The 23,299-nt window shown below is 26.9% G+C and overlaps 1 protein-coding gene and 1 long non-coding RNA gene across 8 annotated transcripts in view; one reads left to right on the top strand and one right to left on the bottom strand.

Moving 5' to 3' along the window:
• LOC136985215 (uncharacterized) overlaps positions 1-23,299 on the bottom strand; it is a 118,576-nt gene that overhangs the window by 87,440 nt on the left and 7,837 nt on the right. The window lies entirely within an intron of this gene.
• Positions 18,847-23,299, top strand: part of LOC136985213 (uncharacterized) — a 62,805-nt gene continuing 58,352 nt past the window's right edge. For 6 of the 7 annotated variants that reach the window (XR_010882307.1, XR_010882306.1, XR_010882304.1 and 3 more), the window contains exon 1: positions 18,847-19,114. The gene's annotated coding sequence lies outside the window, so the exon portion shown is untranslated. The remainder of the gene's footprint in view (positions 19,115-23,299) is intronic. The other variant, XR_010882305.1, reaches the window with a different exon arrangement.

Here is a 23,299-nt window from a genome sequence, read left to right as displayed (position 1 = left end):
TAAACAATATAAAAATGTAAACATTGTTTTAAAGGAATAATGAAGCGCCTGTTAGCAATAAAAAAACCTCGGCGGTAATTGATCATTCTAGATTCGCTCCTGCTCAAACATCGACATAACGTTCTCCTATATAACGCCACTGTTTTAAAGCGCCGTTGAATACACGTAAATATTAAATTGATAACCCTTCAGTATTTGTGAATTGCTAAACGTATGATTTTTCATTATAAATGACATTGTTATCACCAAATCGTGTGACTTTCAAACTCTCAAAATGGTGCAATTATAATTTTGAGGTCCCCTGCAAAAAATTGCCGGGTCCCTACTGATCTAGACAAGTGAAAATTGTAGTTTTTAGTAGTTTTTTTTAAAAAAACATTCAAGCAACGAAGAGGCATACAAAACCTCCGGTTCTCACAAAATGAAATTTGTGTTTAGACCCCATTACCATATACAATTATTGTTGCTTGGGATACTTCAGTTTAGTGCCACATTCGATTTAGAGGAAATTTCAGAGGTGGCGCTAAATCGAAGTTTGACTGTATACAAATTTTACCAGTTTTGTAAATTGGGTGGAGCAAATCTGTAACTCATTTACTTAACATTAATTGGTTTCAAGCGGGAGATTAGACATTCATTTGCATAATAAAGAAACGATTTATAACCCAGATATACCAATTCAAAGGAAGGAGATTAAGAAATTTAGTATTCATTAGCCATAGAATCTCTACAATATGTTATTAGCTAATGTTAGTTAAAGAGTTTGGGTGGAACGTATATTTTATACACGGTAATATCCTCCCACTAACAGTAAAGAGATCAATAAAACAATAAAATTAATGAAAATTGTTATAATTTTTTATATTTTTCTACAAATGTATCGAATTATTTACGTAAGTTGCCTTAGGAGAATTTACTACTTTACCATACACTTCACTTCGAATTAAACATCGATAAAATTCAAATTATTACAAAAAAATGGTTTAAAAAAAGCATAAAAATAATTTTATAAAATTTTAAAATATATAATATTTGAATCTAAACAAAATATTTTAATTTCACGTAAGAATTTTATAACATTTCTTCTCATTTTAATCCATTTTATTTTATCAGTAACAAAGAAAATACGTATTTTTACCAGATAAACACTATTAAATTGTTATTTAAGAAGGAAAATATATATATATACATAAATACAAAATTTATGATTGTTTTCTCACATGGATGAATAACAATTTTATCTTGATCAAAAAAGTATAAAACTCTACCATTTTTTATTTTACCAATTTATAATTTAACTCATTTTTTTCAATTTAAATTTATTTTTTTAAATTTTTATATATAATAATTTCTTTTATTTAAATAATATTTCATGAAGTTAGATAGTATTTTTTTTACCAATAAATAAAGCATCAAACTCACTTGATACGTTCCAGTTTTGTATATGTATTTTTTAGTAATGACGGAAGTGAGCCTACTTCAATTATGAATCATGAGAAGTCCTTGAATTCACATAAACACAGAGAGGAAAAAAATATATGTATATATATATATATATGTGTGTGTGAAATAAAGAAAGAAGGGGAAGTACAGTATTTATAAAACTTGTATCAGCTACTATAAACCCTTTTATTATTATTATTTTAATTTATTAGAGCGTAACAAAAAGTTTAATCTTGCAATATTGGATCGTTAAAAGATTATCTCTGACTTATTATCAATTAATTCTTTAATAATATTAAGCTCTAAAGCAAAGAGGAAGTTGTAAATTAAATGTTGATAAATAAATTAATAATAAAAAAAATCGTAAATTAAATTTTGTTTATTCATATTTGACATGTTTTTTTTTCGTTCTTTCTTTCTTATTATACACTCGTTTGCTCGCAATTTAATTAAACGTTGACTTATTTTAAAAAATAAATAGAAAAATTAGATCAGCGATTCAGTTAATTCGAATTTAAAACTTGCGATTAAAATCTTTATTTTTTATTTTTTTAAATTATTCATTTATTTATTAGAGCGTTTATACATTCACTAATTTCCTGTAAATGGCTCTAAGTTTATGGGTTTAATATGCCGTGAATGTGTCAATGCCTTCTAAATAAAATTTTTAATTATTTATATAAAATTAAGAACGCGTTTATTAATTTATCTATGTGAAAATATTAACATTTTTTTTAAATTATAAATTTTGATTTAAGTATAAATTAACGAAGAGAAATAGTGTTTAAAGAAATGAAAAAATTTCGATTTTTTTTTTGTACGTAAAATGATGTAAATACATGATATTTATGGTTTTATGTACATCGAATTTGCTACTTTTAACATTGTTAGAATGTGAATTGTTGTAACTGATTAAAAATTCTCTGGAAAACAATTGATTTCGATTGTCTTCTTCTCGCGTTGGAACTAAAAGAATGTTCGTTAGCTAAACAGAAAAATCGAAAGATAAAAAGAAAAAAAAATGCTGAAATATTTCTGAAGCAATGTGACAGACAGAACAAGAACTGCATCGATTTTGTAGGATTTTGCAGACAGTTTTCGCTGTAAAGAATCAACAAAAGGATTATATTTTACCACAACATTGCAAGAATCTAAAGCTGTTGCAAAACATAATATTGTACTTTTTTTCCCTAGTAAATATTCGAAATTTTTATAGGAAAAGATAGCATTATACATATGCCAATGAGTGTACAACTTACAAGCATTTAAAGAACAAGAGAATTCATGTTAAAAATTTTTCCGTAAACACTCCCAATCATCTATCAATCTATCCGAGATCTGCCACGAATACAAAATATAAATTTTTATACATGATTTCCTTATTTTTATTCATAAGCGTTTGAACTCTAAAATAATCACACAATTATTCTAAAGAGTATGAAAGGCCACGCTACTATTTATAAAATTTATATTAAATAAAAGAAAATATTTGTCCTTTGTATAACACAAAAGTAATAGCCGAAACCAAGAATCAAACGGAAAGATTTTAATCATTTGAAACACGTAACACAACTTCCACATCTAGCAGTAATTTTTTTTTTCTATTGTTGCTGTTGGTCAAAGAAACTTGGAGCTCTACAATATTTATTTTTTGAGATAGGTGTTCAATCTCTGTAGATTTTTGTCGAATCGGATGTACTTGACCTGATTGCACGACCGGAAACTGAAAAAAGCAAAAAAAATCCCCCCTCCATATCATAAAACAATAGAATGAATATTTTTATATTAAAAAATTTCCATAAAAGCTGTTTTCGGGACTTGATTAATGTAAAATTTACAAATTAATTTATTAATGTGCAGGTGTTTAGATAAGATCACGCTTATGTTAAAATATGAGTAAATGGACTTCACACGGAGAATTGTTTTCTTTCGCACACGGTTATCTCTTTATAGAAGAAAATTGGATGGTGAATTATACTAAACACTACCTTGGTATAGTGACCAATAGTATGTCCGTGATTAGAGTGCCGACAGGTCACTTCTTGTTGTGATAAATGTTGCTGTAGAAGCATGACGTCATCCCAGAAATGATTATACACCGGACCTCGTCATTATGTTATCATCGCAGATTTTCCAAACATTCGCCGGTCAAAGGTCAGTGTCCTACTTAATGACTTTATTCGAAGATGACGTAATGACTTTTACACATGGTCACCATCCAGTTCCGTTTCTAAACATCCGCAATAATAACTGAGAGCGGATCTAGAATTTTGATTTTTTTAATAAAAAGGAAAGAAAAAAATAACGAAAATCGGCAAAGAGATTCATATTGATACTCTCTCTACTCTATAGATTAACTCATTCATTATCGAGATTTTTTCCTTCATAAAAATGAAAAATAGATTTTATATGTATAGGTACATATACACAAATCTGTCAGTATTCAGTTAAAAAGTATACATTGGACTTATATATTTTAACTTTTTTCTTCCATTAATGTATACGTAGGCTCTCGAAAGATTTCTATTTTTAAAATCCCTTCTTGAAATTCAATATTGGATAGTTTAAAGTTTGAAACGTTCTTTGAAATTTGTATTCGGACTGCAATAAATATATAACGATCTTTTATAAAAATTTAACCTTTATCATATGAAAAAAGAACGGATTTAATAATACATATCCGAATATTTCTCATTAAACGTATGTTTGAAAAGTGAACCGAATGATATTTTTCGACCTCGAATAATGCGACTATTATGCGACATTTTTAGAGATTATTATATGTTATATATTAAAAAAGAAGAAGAAGAAGAAATATTCTGTAAAGTACGTTCGACGTCATTTATTTAGAAACGTAAATAACTAGACTGTTGGGTATTATTATTAATCACAAGCATGACGTTAGCATAGCAAACACAATGAACACTTTTATATTCTGCAACGTCATGAAACTTTACAACGTCGTATTCTTGATAATTTCCTGATAGATAGATAGTTTGGTGTATACAGAATGGCGACAGAACCTAGAGTCAATATGGACGCCATTAGATTTGTTCCTGCTGTTCCAAAGATAGGTTTACTTAACAATTTCTCCTGTCAACCGCTTGTCCTACACGAAAATGTACTTGGCTGATAAATATATTGACGTTGCCTACTTTGTGGTTACACTTCATTTCCTCCTCGGTCTTTGGACAATAAATTTTGCTCTTACGCTCCCTATTTAGACAGAAATGGAAATTAAAGTCAGAAAGATCAACTGAAATTTCTGCTTGTTTTTCCTCTCTGCAGCCATTTTCATCTTTTTTCTTTATCGCATTATTAAAATTTACGTAGTAATTAGATATTTAAATTAAAATTATTATTAACGTATATTAATTTCAAATTTTTAAAACAATCATTTTAAAAAATAGTTTAATATTTGAGGAATATAATTACTTTTCAATTCAATTTTCGCAACTCCCCCCCCAGGAAGAAAACAAAGTTATATAAACATATTTCAAAATTAATAAACTTTTTTTTAATAATTTTTTTAATTTATTTTTACTAGTTTTATATATTATATATTGTTAAAGTGAACCAATTTTATTGTTGTTTGACTGGCATCTACTATCGAAATCAGTAAATTTAATTGTCTGAGGGAACCGACACAAACTTTATTTCTATAAAATGAAGAAAAATAAAACATAATAAGAAAAATATTTTCATAAATTTTCCCATTTTACTTGACTTTTTACATTATTTTGAATTTTTAAATCAGAGAGCGGAGAGAGGGAGGGAGAAATGTATTTTTAGAAAGGGAAAAAGGTGTGCAAGAACTAAACTTCATAGTCCAGGTGTAGGACAATCGCGAATTAAGCTACTTGAACATTGGTAATACCAACTATTGACCCGACGTTCAATTTTTAAAGCAATAGTTTCCAACAAAGTCTATTACCACTGTTATTATATTCTTTATACGACAAAACGCTGAAATCCAATTTCGTTGGACTAGGTGCCGAGTGAGTCCAGGTAATTGGTAGCCATGGCAACCAGACCATGTTGGATGTGGCGACAAAATCGACTTATTTACAGTTCGAAATCTAACAATAAGTAGCGCTCTTTTCTTCTTTTATTTTCGACTAAAAAAAAAATTGAATAATATTAATATGTTTAATTCTTTATTTTTTTAAATATGCATAATATATTTAAGGCACTCTTTTAATTATTTTTTTTAAATTAATTAATTCGAAAAAATCCGAAATAAAATATAATTATAATAATAAATTTAAATACTTAAATAAGTTATAAAAGATTGAAGTAATATTCTTTTTTTGGGGAATTATAAAGAAGAAAAATTATAAATAGGAAGAGTATTTATCATTAAAGTAGAGAAATTTATTACAAAGTTTATAGCTGGAAACTATTAAAAACGTTAGCAGGTATATGATGATAATTTATTATAGGTACGAAAGTAATATTTCACGTAAAGTTTTACGATATTCTTTAACTGTATAACTGGTCTGTGTTTTTCGTATAGTTTGCAATTAAATGAACAAGCATAAGCTACGTTAATAATCATCAACGCATCATTTGAGAGTTTGAGTAAAGCGTCGATGTTCGCTATAATTGGGGAACTTAATTGACTCTTTGGAGAAGATGGTATCAATTACACCTGCCAATTACAGCCTAGTAAAGCATCAGTTTTAATTGGAGACTCCTTTTCTCTACTCCATTTTTTTTTATACCTTACAGAACATAAACGAACTCTGACCAGCTGTTCATAGTCCAACGTACTTAAATAACGTAACGAACCTGTCAGAATATATTTATGGCACTGTTTTAAACACAATATGAATTGCTAAGAAAATTAAAAGACAATAATTTATTTTATTTTATTTTTTTTACTATTATTTATCAATATAATTTTATTATTATTATTATTATAAGTTTAAGTTATGACGGATTGAGTTTTGTTATGAAGTAGAAGTGTGTGTATGTGTGTTTGGATAGGGTTATTTTACCGATTATTCTATATTAATAATTACGAAAATTTTATTCTAGAAATTAATAAGTTTGCTTACAAGATATATTAAGTTAGTAATTTTGGAAGGGAAATTGCATTTTAGTTCGAGTATTCTGTTGTCGTTTGAGTGATATTTTTTGTTGAGATTTGTCCATTCGCATTCTTATGTCACCCAAAGGGGACATTTCCATGCAATTTTAAAAAGAATTGGATCAAAATTTCAACATTGAAACGATAGTTTTAGATTTGTCTTAAATTTTTCTCTCTTTTTTATTTTACTTTTACGGTATAGAAAGAATGAGAAACGATAGAAGAATATATATATATATATATATATATATATATATAGGTATGTATAAAATTGTTTTAAAAAGAAATAAGCGAGTAAAGAATATTGATAAATTTTAGTCGGTTATTAGAGACTAAATTAAAATTTTTGTGGGTTTTATAAGATTAATTAATATCTGACATTAGTTAATGAACTGCAAAATTAAATTTTGTTAAAGTTGAAAGTAGTTTTCTCTTAAAAATGTTTATATTATATCGTAAAAAATAACTTTAAAATATTTTAGAATTATCGATCCATATTTTTTTATTGTTAGCTGTTTATATTCTAAAATGTCGAGTTCATAAATTGTAATTTTTAAATGAAATTACAGCATTAAAACTTCGCTAGGAATTGTCGAAGAAAAGTTTTATTACCCGTTGCTACAGCGATTAACAATTTTATTTTATATACTAAATATGCCCTTATTTTATAAGTTTATGCGACGATAATATAATATAAAAACTTTATTCAAACATTAATATCAACTTTAATAAATCTTGAACAAAATATATCAGGGAGAAAAAATACCATAAACATTTTATTTCGTAAAAATAACCAGGCAGATTTTCATAAAGAAAATATTTTATTGTTATGATAAGAAGTAAACATTTAAACGAATGGAGAAAAATTATTCCATTTTCAAGTATTTTGCATCTCCGTTTCTATGATCAGTAAAGCTAGCCACAGACAGAATAGCCTAAAATCCAATAACCATCTGAAAAGAAAACAGGATGAAGTCCTGCAGCAGATAAACTTATTCATATACATTGCCTTTTTTTTGAATATTTCAAAAAATATTATATTTTAAGAATATTGGTATTAGATTTTTCAGTTAGTATTGACAGTATCTTGTAACATTTTTAAAAGGAATATTCAATTGTAAACCTCGGTTAACAAAACTTTTATGGATAAATAACGTAATTAACTGATTAGCTGATATATCTAAACAGTAATTTGACAAATCCTCGATCGTATAAACTGTACTTAACTAATCAAATCAAGAAATTTCGATAAATCTTGGATATAATTAGTAAAGTCAGTCTGGAGATGATGCTCAAAATTTTCCATTAGTAGATAAATGATTTTTATTATTTGATTTGAAAAATTCTTTTATCGTGCTGGAAGAGAAGTTTCTCCATGCACAATATGCCTCTATCGTCATATAATTATTCAGATTTTGGGCGTATTTCCCTATTGGGCGCCATTCCTTGCCTAAAAACGTCTGGAAATATTAAATTTCAAACTAGAATTCGATTTTTCAGAAAGTATATTTTTATAGTTTGTTTAAAAAGTATTTAGTTCTCTATGTTTGATAACTAAATTGATTTTTTTTTAACATTAAACAAAATCGTTTTGAATCTTCATGCTAAAGTGATCCCGTCTTAGATAGAAAAGAGATAAAATTTCGCTTAAAATTCCGACTATGTTGCAACTTCTTCAAATTGTCGAAAGGCAAAGAAGTATAGAAAATAAAGTTAGAAAATCTTATTTTTAAAACGTCGCTGATCAATAATATCACGAGCAATTTATAGATGTACGATATATATAAATATAGCAACAGATTAAAGAACATTGCCCATGTCTACCTTCGGGTTACATACTTTAGCTTATATTTGTAATCGAAAACAATGCATTGGCAGGTGCAGGTTATAGACCTATAAATTTATATTTGTTTAATTATTATAAGCTTAACCTATGTATTTCTGTAATTTAGGAAGATGGGAAAGTAGTAAAGGCATGTGGGATTTTGATTTTCGCCAATTTATGAAGGGAGCAGCGTCTAGTTCAAAATTAATATTCTGGAATTTTAGTAAAGTTGGTTAATATTTCGTTTGAAATGTGAAACCATCTCCATCTTAAACGAAGAATGGATCAATTTATTTGGTGAAATGCGAAACGTGACATCGCTTAACGAGTGGCATATAATTAGTTGGTATGGATTATATCAGCAAAGGTTAAATTACATAAGGTGAGTGTGTAACGCTTTGAAAACTTTGATAATGGAGAAACATTTTCTCGGATTTAAGTGGCAAGTTTTGACAAATCACGATTTAGAAATAAATGAAATTCATACCGACAACATCCGAAAGGGGATTAAATACAAATTTTACTTTCTTGCAAAATGTCACACGAATATATTTACTATTTTTCAATTAATTAATTACACCATTTAAGTTTATAGGAATGCTTTGCTTTTCGAATTTATCGTTTGATATAATTAATTAATACGATGTTAAAATGACTCGGTTTGACCTTTTACATTCAATATAACGTCTTAACGATGATAACATTAAAAGAAAATCGGTTGGGAGTTTATTATTTATGAAAAATATAAGAGGATCAGTACGTAATTAGGCCAAGTTGAAATATAGTTAGACGTGTCTCTTATTAATGTCTCAGATTGCTTACACGTTACTTGAAGGACATTTATGGGTTTCTAATATATATTTACACCTCCTACTTGATGTTCCCTGAGGTGATCTTTACACTATCCACTTAGCTTCATTCCCAAAACCAGTCATTGGACGTCTCGGTTTATGATTTTGATCCAACTGTCAAGCTCTCTAATTGAGCTCCCAATAAAACTTTCTGAAAGAAAACAAGCAAAAATATATAGAAGATTAACTGCAGGAAAAAATATATATGTAGTTATAAGTTGTACATCTTGCTGGATTGTAGTAGGAGAAGGAGGTGACAGAACTCTATATAAAAATTACCTTAATAATATCGATACATCATAGGCATTTTCTTTTTTGTTTTGGAGCCTAAATCATGACAAACATATGGAAAAAGTGAAAGGAATAGATTGGTGACGAGAACAAGACTAAGAAATGCCTTCTTTAAATTGTGACAGGAAGGAAGCAAAGAGATTGGATCCACAACGCTAAGATAGCATACAGAAGTAGAATATTTATAGAATAAGCTGTAAGGCTGCACCCTGTAATGTTTCGCCTGTGAAATATGGCTCACATGGACAAATGGATTTTATATTGGCCAGCTATAAGATACGGTTGTGTAAAGGGATGTCTCCTGGCGAATCTGTCCTGGGTTATTTATTGTCTACGCTTCCCTGAGTGGCACGTTGCTGTCGGAATGTTGTGCACACCATCTAAAAGCGGAATATCAACGATGATATGTATTCGTGTTTTTATTTGTTATGTATTGTGATGGCAGTCAAAAAGTTTTAAGTGTATAGAAGTCGTAAATAGCGGTAAAAACTCAAAAGGGTTCTCTAAATCTCTCGGACTACTTATGTAATCCTGTTTATATATTTTTGACATCAAATTGACGGAGTGTATTGCTATTACACTTAGGCCATTGCTGAATTTTGAAGGATGTTATGGTAATACGATGATTAAATTATTTATTTTCGGGACGGTCAAAAGAGCGTGTACAGATTCGAATCCAGCTTTTATGGAAAGAAAATAAAGCGATGAGGTGTTGTTATCCGTCCGCTCGCATTAGAGAAGGGGACGAAGTTACTAACTCCGATCACAGATGGCACGCTGATGTACGAGTATTATGGAATCGATGCTAAACTTGCCTAGAATTTCGCACAGCAATGAAAAATAGGCCTAAAAGAATTTGATTTAAAGCAATTCGGCACGCAAAACCTTACTAAAAAAATCATATTTTTAAACAAAAATATATTACTAATTTATTAAAAATTAGTATTTACAGTGTGTTCTCTCAATGATTAATACGTAGCGTTACCTTTAAGAATTCAGTTTATACTATAAAAGTAATCAAAATGTAAAATATAGCGGAGAAACTTGTAGAAAAATTAAAAATCACCAAAAACATTAAAATAATATATAGATCTACATATATAATTTTCAAAATTTCTAAATTATAAAACCCTGTTAATTTATCATTTAAATGAATGCCACCTCTACCGCTTAAATATTTCCTTAATTATTTACTGATGACCTAATTGAACTAATACAAATTTTCTCTCAAAAATACTTTTTCTAATTAAAAATTAAATTAAATATTTCAACGACAAAACAGAAAATCCGTTAAAACTTGTTTGATATAAACGTTTGAAAATTCTTTTGGTTAAGAAATTGTATTTTTATTTTATTGTTTTGAAGAAATGACAAAATAACATCTCGAACAAAAGCTCAGTAATTAAGGGTGTAACTTAAAAAATGCAATAAAAATAATGACTTTGCATAACCTGAATACCAAAAGTTCTCTTTCTTTTATTATTGTTTATTAAAACGACTCCAATATTTACTTTTATTTATAATAATATATTTTTACACCATTTTTAATACAAATTACAAATATACATACATATTTTAATGTTTTAAACACATTTCTGTACGTTTTTTGTGAGTATAAATCAGTGTTAAACTATAAACAAGCGCGTGCAATACAATTACTTAAGTCTAATTGCATAGTCCATTTCGTTCAATCATATTCAATTTGCTTTCATTATAACAGAAATTCCTTAAAGTAGTACGGGCAATAAAGAGAGAGAGAGAGAGAGAGATGAGGAAAAAAATCGAACCCATGACTTTCTCCATCTTCCTAATTAGTTTTTACAGCACTTAAAACAGAAAACGTCGATGAATGATGTATGGCATGTTAACCGAAACATTAAATTTTGGCTTCTCTTTATTGATGAGCAAACACTAGTAAATAACTTTAACATCCTCGGAACTTTTATGTGATGTCAGATATCAGATTTCGTACTCTGCACTGTATAAAAATGTGCTATTAAAGCCTGTAAGCCGGTACCTGACAGATTAATGCATCCTAAAGTGGAAGAAGAATGATTAATTGGTATTACCACTTTTAAATCGCGAATAATTATAATAATTGTTATATTAACAAAGCTTTCTTATAAAACTTTTGAGCCGTTAACTCTTAGTTATATTAATTTCTCAACTAATTAGTAAGCTTTATAAAAATTGATGTTAAAGTAATTGAAAGCAGTGGCGACTAGTAGTGATCTTCATCGTGCTTTCCTGCAAACAATTCAATTAATTTTGGTATGGCTCCTCAATCAAATTCAATTATTAACCTTATTATTTTTTTAATCTATTAAAATAGAAGAAATATTTTGATTTCAATTAAGTCAAATTGCTTTTTATGTATTTCTGAGCCATTAATCCTATTGAAACCATCAGATGTTTTCCTATTCATTGCACATACTGGCAATCACCCTCGTCAGGGTTCAAATCAATGTGTTGTGCAGGGACAAAAGATTAATTGTGTAATCCAATGATCCTATTAACTTGAATAATTTGTTATGCTACTTTAAGAAATAAAATTAATAGATCTATAAGTGATTAATAGCATTGTTAAAATTTTGCATAAGTCAGCTAGATTTTTCAACTATCTTGCATTTTCTCTATCAGATTTTTAAACTGTTTCGGGGCTTAAGTACTCGAACTGCAGCCATTTTTTTTTTTTAAATATTTATAACACGAAAAAGCAATAAATTACTAACTTGTTTATTTATTAAGAAAATTAGGCAATAAAAAAAATCAATCATTAAAAGAATGGACTCGATTTTAGGAAGAGAAAAACGTGAAAATTTTCATTGTCTAAAGCACTTTCACAGAAAATATTCACTTAATATATATTCTGACATCGACCATCAATCAAAATATACAACAAAAAGGAACCAATCATTCAGAATTTATTGATAACATCATTTACGTTAATTATATATAATTTTTATTTAATAAACAAAGAAAAAAAAAGATAAAAATAAACGATTAATAAATAAATTTTCTACGTGAAGAATGCCCTATTATAATTTCTTACACAAAAAAAAATTTTTAAATAGAATTAAACGGATGTTATACACGAAGTCGTATCACGTACATATATATTAAAATCATAAATAAAAAGCAGAACCATATGAAACTTTGCCAGAAGAGAGGAGGGGAAGAGAGAAAGAGAGAGAACAAAAATTAAAAAAAAAAAAAAAAGTAATAATTGTCAAAACTTGTTACACAGGTTACTTGATATTGGTTAACTAATATACACCTACATCAAAATATCAGTGGAAATTATATATAATTGTCTTATCTAGTATCCGATCGGAGGAGATGATAGTGGTGCAGATTATTCTTATTACGTAAGAAAATAAAATATATCAGGTCACGAAAATGATCAAAAAATATATGATTATCAATAGTTCAAAGTGCATGAAAATGAATTTATTATCATGATAAAAATCAGACCGAACTGGAATTTTTCAGCACCTATCACCCCCTCAAGAGATTTTTGATTAAAGATTGAATATATATATATATATAATAGATAAAATGAAAACATACAATAGAATAAATTTAATATTTCTGAATTAAACAATTCAAAAAATAAAAAAAAAGATTTAATACATATATAGAGTTTAACAAACATACAAATTTACCTTTATAAAATCGATATATGTATTAAAAACGTTATCTTAAGAAGATAAAAGAAATAATACATTAATATGCGTCTCTCGACAATTTAATTCTAAACAAAAGTATTATTAGAAAAATCAATGTCACATATATCAACTTCAACTTTAAAGATATTGTAATGTTACCAGGCAACCGAAAAAACCGCAACTAGCATATCAATAGCGAATCTATTCTATAGAATATTTCGGTTCTAAAATCAATTAATTGATTATTTCCAATATTTCTTATATATTTTCGCCTTTTTTTAAAGTTTATAATTTAAAATTTATTTTTATATATTTAATATAGGCCTATATATATATATATATATATCGATTTGTGTAGGTGTAGTTGACATCTCTTAACAAACTTTGATCTCTGTTGATGTGGATATTAAGAATTTATTCTGTAGTTTTGAAAATACATTAAGATATTCTTTAACTTTAAAAAAAAAGAACAAGAGGGAGAACGAAAGAGAAGAACAATGAAGAATTTTATCTCGATATATCAATTTTAAAAAATATTTCAGGTTTTTTGAAAAAGTTCAGATGAAATTCTGATCATTTTCGTTTGAAAGAAACTGGAATAGCCTATATATAAAATGCCATTTTTTTCTGTCCAAAACAATTTAAACTTCTTTCTTATATTGAAGTAGATCTTTGCCTGTATAAAAATAAATACCAATTTTCCTAATATTTTTTTTAATTGTTTGTTTTTAAACATATATGTATTCCTTTAAAAAATTAAATATTTAGTAGGGTATATACACTTTTATATAGACTAATATAGCTTTATGAATAATTATGTTTGCTCTATACGAAAACTTAACGTTTTTCTCTATTTTTATAAAAAAAATTTATGAGAAGGATGCACGTCTGGCTGTCTGCACTTGTGATGAGTGGAAATACTTTTCTTTCTTTTTAGTCTCTGGATCTAATGCCAAAATTATTTATTTTTGTTAGATAAACAATTGATAAAAAAGAATAAAATATTTTCCTTTTAAGCTGCGAGATAATGACAGAATATTTATTTAAAAAGTTATAAAGCTTATTTTCGGTTATCGCTAAAGATAATCGCGTGAAATCATATTGGCATTATCCAAATTATTTCAATGAAAATTCTATTATTATCTCTTAAACCTTATTTTTCGTCAACATTCTCATTTATAATCTCATCAACACTTAATTGAATTTACGATAGAAATCTATTTAAGTCTTAAAAGTAATTTTTGATTCTGTTAATAATTTTACTGAAATTTACTTAATGATGGAACATTTAATAAGAGGAATTTAATTAATCCTCTCTTATTGTTTTACTAGGAATACCTGTTGTATTCGTAACAATAAAACCATTGAATGTGCCATTTAATAAACGAAACTAGTCAATACCACTGCTGCTGATAATGCATTTCTGCTTACTCGCCCTGTAAATTTGGTTCTAATGAATAAAGCGATTTCATTTTTAATAACATAAAATACTTAAAAATCGCATTTTAAAACTGAACGTGTCTATACTTTGTTATTAAACAATATAATTAAGTTATTTAGAACCTGTAGCGAAATTAGTCTATACCATTGAACCAGTTCTCAAAAATTCTGTTGAATAAAGCAATGTTTTTAGGTTCTTTTTTTTAACTAGATAAACATCTACAAAAAATCATTTTTAAGGCGGGTTTGTCTGCTTTTTAAATATTCAGTATAACAACTATAATTAAGTTGGTCTATTAATTATACTACTCAATTTACTAAGAAAGTATCTTGAACCACCGAACATCGGATACTCGTCACGAAAACTCGATTTTGATGAATAAAATATCTTAATAAGAGGATAAATATTTTAAAATTCATATTTAAAATGTGTACTTTTTAAAATATTTAACATAAATGTTAGAAATGTAGTTAATTATATTCATAAATTCATTGTTAAGGTCTTAGTAAACTAATTAAAGTAGGCCTATTCATACTTTATGACTCGTGTTTTTCCTTCGAATAAATCGATTTTTTTATTCAAATAAAAAGCTGAAAAATTATATTTTAAATTAAAAATTAGATATTTTCGATATAGTCAATAAATTTATAATTAAAAATTAATTTTATTTTTACGAAGTTAATTAATATTATTGAACTATTCAATATATTTAGCCTGGATGATGTTTTAATGAATAAATTAACCTTAAAACAAGATCTTTAACAATGTACTAATAAATTTGGTAATTAATTAAATATTTATTGTAATTAAATTAATCTCAAATTGATAACAGCGCAAAGCAATAAAGCTCATTGCTCTTCATTTTTTGATAAATAATATAATCTTTAAAATTAAATAACTGAATAACAATAATTTTTACTGGAAAATATCATTGTTTTTAATATAAAAGAATAACTAAAGACTTACAATTACGTATTAATTATATCATTCAAATGATTGAGAAACCAATTAGAACCACTGAAGTAATTAAGATCATCAGTTCACCTTTTCTCATAACTCTCTTTAGATGAATAAAATCGACCTCTTAATAAGTCGAAATACTGAGAAAAAAGCCTCATCCAATTCGGGCGTGTCTAGTTTTTCAATACTCGAAAGTATAATTAAGTATTAAAATAGTATAATAATGTAGAAAATTGAAAAGTTACATTTTTATAAAAATGTTCGAAAATAGAATATTATAAGGTCGACCCACATGCTTAACTTATTTAATTAAACTAGTCCTTGATAATTATTGTTGTGGTTAGAGGCACCAGTTTGACTAAGGGCGGAGAAATAAATGGTGTTCAGACCTTGAATCAAGACGTATTCTCGTCCAACAGTACTAAATTTAGACAATAGTGGAAAATCCCGCGCTTGAAGGTTAGACTCACACAATCTGTAGAATATTTTCTTCTGAACTTTCCACTGTAACAGTCAGTACAGCTTGCTGGTGTGTTTTATGATCTGCCTTTGGTACCAATCGCAAGAAAAATATTTTTATAGAAGAAACAATTCTAACGTATATCAACAATAACATAAAAAATATATATATATATAAATTTATGACTTTCTATTTTATAATAATTTAACTCGAGACCTTCGAAATATATATTTTTAAATTTATGATGTTAAATTAATACAGAATTAAACCCCTCACGACTCCTCTTTTTAGAATGAAACAATGACAAGATTCTGATCTGAAAGTCCAATGAGGGAAAAATGGATCTTCAATCATATTTTATGGATGTAATTCATCTAAATCGGTTTAACTCGCTTTTTATAAGATGTATAATAAAAGTTCGACTTGTAGCGATGGTAATGACTTATTTAAAAATGAATTATTGCTACTCACGTATAAATTCCAAGCCGTTACTAACGCCATGCCAAATGTTTATATAATGAAAATGACGCAATTTGAGATCTTAAAATAATTTATATAATTATATTAATTATATAAGCTCTCTATATAGTTTAGAACATCATCGCTAATAAGTTTAGAATGGTTAGAATTAACTTACGCCACATTAAATAATTATGCGAAATTGATCATCTATAATTTAAGATCCCAAAATAATTTATGTAATTATTTTAAAATCTCATATTATCATTTTCTAACTTTGAAAGCGATCTAAATATCATATCGCGTAGGCGGGCATAAATTAATTATATTAACTCTCCTATCTTATTATAGAATTTCTTCTGCTTGTTCAGAATTTCTTAAAATAAATTCTATACAGAACTGATTTAGACATTTTTATCAATTTAATAAAGTTTTAATGCCTTAAGGTTATAATTTTTTTAAAATAAATTCAATTATTTAATAGGTTTAGAACTTTCAAAATAGATGAGATTAAACTATGATGATGTTAAATCCTTATATAATGCCTTAAATTAATTTAATAAGGCTATAAAATTTTTCTGTAAGTTCAGGTTTTATAATAAAATATTAATAAATAATCTACACAAACTTACCTGTTCGGTATAGCTACGTTATGGAGCAGTATAACTAAAGTAAAGCAACACCAATTTGACGTCTTCCAAACTCTTAAAATAATTTATATAATTATATTAATTATATAAAATCCCTTCTTGATAGGATTTAGAGCTTCCTTAATGCTTCGAAGCTTTATTTTGGAATAGAGAAATTAAACTTTTCTAAACTATTATATCTTAAATTTATTATAGCCGAGATCTTAAAAATAATTTATATAATTAAATTAATTATATAAACTATTTTTTCCGATACGGAATTTAGTCTCGGATATTATAGAAGAATAAAAGAACTCATTCAGGTAGATAGAAAGTAAAAATATATATATAATAATATACCATTTAATTTCCTAGTATTTAGAAAATAGAGAGAGAAGAGAAGAAGAAGAAGAAAAAAATCCAATAGAGTCGGTTTAAAGAATAATTTCAATAAGTCTTTTGTGATCAAAACAAAAACGAAAATTTTCAAGAGTTATTTATCTTTATGTCAAGCATCTACAATGATTTAGAGATTTCAAAAGGATAATAACAAGAATAGAAAAATAAACTAAATAAAATAAAGGAAAGAAACACGAAAATCATTTGTGTTTCTCTTTAGTTCAGATACACAAAGAAATATTTTTAATTGGATAACTTTGTAAACATACACACACAGACACATACAGACATACACACACACACACACACACACATATATATATATATATATATATATATATATTAATATATAAGACTATATTGGATTATTTTTGTTTAGAAAATGGTACAAAGTCTTTCATCGTATTTTGGAAAATATTCTTTAATGATGTTAAAATTGATCAATATTTTATGCACTCTTCTTTTTCCTCTCTAGAGAAAAAGTGGGAAGAATTTTAGAAAACGTCATAATTTTTTTAATAATTAGTTTATCTCGTTTATAACTATTACCTCATAATTCAGTTTTAATATTATTACTTTTTGTTGGGAGATTATAAATCTGAGCATATTTTTAAAAAGAAATCATCATTAAAAATGGAAATTATGTATATTTTTCTTTACAAAATACATTACGTTTCCCTTTTCTTTAAAAAACAATTTTTCTTCGTAAACCGAGGAGAAATTAAAAGAAGAAAAGGGTAAGAAAATATTCGGAAAATTACATTTCTGCTCTGCGTTACTAAACAATCACTTTTGTTACCTCAATAGTGCAGAGACAACATTCCACAACAATCTCCGAAGGCTATATAATATAAATTCTATAGCGAACTACTCATTCCATTATTAACTAAGGATAACAATACAGAATTAAATTATATATTAAACGAGAATTAATCTACCATAAAATATACGAAACATAAAATTCGAAAAATGGGCGGAAATTTCTCCATAATTTTCCTCCAAACATTCACAATTCAAACTGACGTTCCGATATATATATATATATATATACACACACACAAACACACACACACATTTTTTTCTATTTTTTATTTCTAGTTATGATTATTCTCAACGCTTCCTTTTCTTACTGACAAGACAATAGAAATTATTTTTATCGTTTTAAACCATCCTTATCGAGCTTATATATATATATATTAAAAATAAAAATAAAAAAAAATCGAGATTTGGGTGAGTGTCCCCATCATCGCGTTACGTCACGACCCATACGGTACGTTATTGGTCGATGCGCGCGTGACGTCACAACAGACGACAGTTAAGTTGCTAACAGAGAACGTTAGCGTTTGCGAGACAGTCAGTCGAGAGCAGCAGACGTCAATTTGAACGTCTGCCGATAGGTCAGGTCTTTTTATCTAGTGGAAAAAAAAAGAGAAACATTTTGATGGATGTGCTGTCGCTGATTAAAAGATGAAGAGACCAGACAGGCATTATTTGCTTTTTTTTTTACCTTTATTTTCTTTTTTCCCCTTTTCTAACCCTCGTGTAAAGTCTTGGATATCGACTCGGACCCTTCTGCTTCCATTCCATACGTAAGAGGTGAGTTTTCATATAAATTTAACTATATTTAAGACATATGTTGCTTATTAATAATTTTCCTTCTCATTTTTTTACGTCTAATTTTTTTAAAATAAATTTATTATATCTTCCTCGTTTCGTCTGTTTTATTTATTTTAATTTATCGAAATTCAGGTAAGTTTAAACTTTCCTTTAAAGTTTTTTCCTGGTTGTGGTTGTTCACTTTATACAGTGAAAAGATTTTGTATAAATAAAGGATGAGGATCTAAATATATATATATATATATATATAAAGTTTATTAGAAGGATCTGTAGTGTATAAGAATATAAGAAAACAACAGTAAGGAAAATATGGTATATAAGTATAGTAGAAAAGAACTATAATTATAGTTAGGAAAAAGAAATTCTAAAACGCATAAAGGCCTATTAACCTTAGTAAGAAAGACCTATAATCTGAGTAAAATAGAAAGGCCTATAAACCCTATAATCTGACTAAAACAGAAAGGCCTAATATAGGAAGAAAAAAAAAAAAAACCTGTAATCTTAAGCAAGCAAGTTGAATCATAGCTATAAAACTTTAAATATGCATAACCTTTAAACTAAATCCTCCTTCAAACTGGCTAAATTTGTTTTGTTTTTTTCTCCTTTCGTCTCTTATATAATTAAGAATCCACTAACCTATATATATGTATTCGTTTCCTCATATATATAAACAAAATTACATTCTTAAAGAATTAAATATTAACATAGAATTTTTATATATTTATTACTTAATTAAAATTAAACTTAATTGTTTGAATAATTTAAAAACGAATTCGTAAAAAGCTCTCGCTAGTTTTTCAAGTTTATAAATTAAAAAGAAAATATAATAATAATAATAATAATAATACCAGGAAGAGAGAGAAAGAGAGAGAGAGATCAAAGTTAATAAAAAGTTAACTTCTCCGACTAAAGAATTTTTTTTTTAATATTTAAATATTAATGACTTGATTAATAAAAATTTATATAAACCATGCATAATGCATTACCGTTAAAGAAAGGTATGTTTTAGATTGCTTTAGAAAAGTTTTTTTCATATTTAAATCAGTTTATTAAGACATTTGTTAATATATTCTGTTGGAAGACACGAATCGGCGGTTACTGTTACGGAACCATTTTAAAATGATAATTCAAACAAAATTTAGAAGTAACTTCGTACCCTTCTCTATAGAAGATCTTATTAAGCGATGTATTTTTTTAAAAATATATATAATTCTTATCGATATTCTCTTATGAAAATAACTATATATATATATATATATATATATAAATCAAACAACCCGAATAAAATATATCATACATATATATATGTCAAAGGTACTGTTAAAGTTGTATATAATGATGTTTAAACTACCTACCAGATGTATAGTATGTGTACGGTCGGCGTTATAACTGTGTTTCTTGATTGCGTGATTGCCTATAGAATACTTTTGCATGGCTTTCATGTCCCATTCAAAAAAGTTTACTGAACTATGCAAAAGGAAATGACGTTTCGTTTCAGTTGGTACGGATTGACAAGCAATGTGTTCCAATGGGGAAAAGTCATATCTAACAAACTGCATTTAATGCTCGGAAGATACATACGCATTCCTAACCTCTTTCGGCATTGTTAAGTCAACCAAGTGTATCTGACACTTTAACAACTCGCCTTTCAATTAAATCTTTACCTTTTTAATAAACTTTTGTTCGTTCTTTAGGAGAAGAAGGGGAGAAATATAAAAAAAAAAAAAAAAAAAAGAGAGAGAGAGAGAGAGAGAGAGAGAAAAGGATAAAATTCTGGAAAGTATTTAAAAATTTCCTAATTTTCTACATTTACCTCTTCCCATCGATATTTTTTATTTTAATTTGCATAATTTCTAGAAGTCATCCAATTTACTTTGCATTACATTAATTTCTGATTTTTCGGTCCGTGCAAATCATTTATTTTAACTATGTTCTAACCGTTTCTCTTCAAAAATCTGCATTTTTAAATCTTAAGATAACTTGGTTTATATTATTATATATTCTTTCTTTAAAATATATATATATATATATATTTGCCTTTTAAAAAGTTTAAAAATTTAATTTTAATAATTCAATCAGCTTAGTTATTTTTTGATTAAAATGTTGAAAATAACTGTTATTAAATTAATTTTTTTAAGAAAAAGAATTTTTGTTAACCTACTTATGTTTATTTGGATTTGAAACATTGCCAAATAAAGCTATATATATATAGTTTTTTATTTATTATTTTCATTTTTCTTATAAAGTACAGTAATAAATTCTTAAGATAATTAATAAATTATAGTCTCGTTCAAAATTTTGCCAAAAATTCCAAGTAAAAAACAAAAATATTTAATAATTTATTTCGTCTTTATAGAAACTTGTTCGGGTTTAATATATTAATACCAGAAATTTTTATAAAAAAGAAAGTGAAACATAAAATTTTACACTTTCATATTTCAATTATCGATTGATTTTTCATTTAAAAGCAAAATGTCTCGCAACTAAATAATCGTTCGGCATTTGGTTATTATAGAAACTGTTTGTTCAATTAATTCTTTAACTGAATGTAAACATAATTCTCTTTCCTTGTTAATTGCGAAATTAATTAACATGACATCTTGAGAAATTAAAAATTTGATTACTCTGATTATCTCGCCTCAGAAGTCGTGCAAGTCATTTCATTGATTCAATTTTATATCAGTATGCAAACAGTGACCAGTATTACATATATACTGTACTTCCTTTTTTTTGAAAAAAGCAAACAATTTTACGTTTATGAAACTCATTTTTGGTTCCATAATGGAGTCACCCTTCTTTATAAGTCGATTGCTGCGATCAATCATACATTTTTGATCTTCTTATCACAATTCTTTTCTAGATAATAACGAAGCGTAGATAGAATCTCTAAAAATAAGCATATAATCACAACAATTACTAAACAGCACGCCCACACATAAAACGTTCGAGCTTATTATAATACAGATTTAAAAGTCGAATTAAATTTCGTATTAACAATATAACGAGAATTTGACTTTGTAATTCGTTTATTCGCATTTTTTTAAATGTATATATAAATCCATATATGCGGTTTCGGTAATTTATAAATATTTATGCAGACATACAATTCGGGAGTATATCTTGTAATCCTTGAATAGAATTGTGTGGTTGTTCGGATGCGGATTTTTATATATGAAAATAAATAGATTGTATCGCCTTCCAGGAGGTCACGCTTTTCTGATTTCTAATTATAATCGTGTTTCTGTAAAGAATAAAATTCAACTTCCAAGAAAATTTCGAGATCGTGCACTGTATGACGTGCATGACTCTATCGAAACAGTCACGGCATCAATCCTATATCTTGGTTGCACCTGCATCTTTCATGACTTATATACGGATATATGTTAATAAACACGTGTAAATAACCCCTTAGTATTTTTTAAGAAAGTGCTACGTGTACGCTTCTTTTCAATTAATTCACAAAAAATGTCAAATTAAGTCAATAATAATTAGAAACGTTATTGTATTTGACACTTAATCAATCTTGTATGTTATACCCTAGTGAGAACAACTTAATTTAAGGTTTTTAATCAATGCTGTATTTTTATAAAGAGCTTTTGCAAATGTTTAAGCAGTTTACTTGCCATTTTTTAAGGAAGTAAAAGACTTTTAACAAATTTAAATATTATTTAATTAAAATATAATCCAGTAAAAACTGTAAAACTAATAATGTTATTATTATTACAGCTACATTATTTTAAAATTGAATTTTAAAAAATCTTTTTTTTTTTCTTTCTGTTAAAATTTTCTATTCTGAATCCTTTTAAGAATTTAAGGATTCAGAAAGTAAAATGAGATTATGAAGTTACAAATGTAGTTTTAAGAAAGTTTTATTCGCTTTTACTTCAAATAAATTATGCAAATGTCTTTACAACAATTTAAAGGATTTTGTTTCATTAATAGTATCGTTATGTGATAACATGGACATTATCCTTCTGTTTAAAGGTGAAGCCTTCGAACGTCGAAGAGATAAAGTAGAATCCCGGATCTAAATCTGTAATACTGTTGTTTGATCACGTACTGTTTATATATCAAGCATTGACGACATCATCACTTGTTTCTTCATCCATCCAGAAAGTAACATTTCTCATCTGGAACGAATGAGCAAACTATTGTGGATCAGAT

The sequence above is a fragment of the Centruroides vittatus genome, unplaced genomic scaffold, assembly GCF_030686945.1.
Source record: "Centruroides vittatus isolate TY-2023 unplaced genomic scaffold, ASM3068694v2 contig_955, whole genome shotgun sequence".
In the NCBI taxonomy this organism is placed as follows: domain Eukaryota; kingdom Metazoa; phylum Arthropoda; class Arachnida; order Scorpiones; family Buthidae; genus Centruroides; species Centruroides vittatus.
The sequence above is the reverse complement of the archived record's forward strand: the minus strand, read 5'-3'. Positions and strand labels throughout refer to the sequence as shown.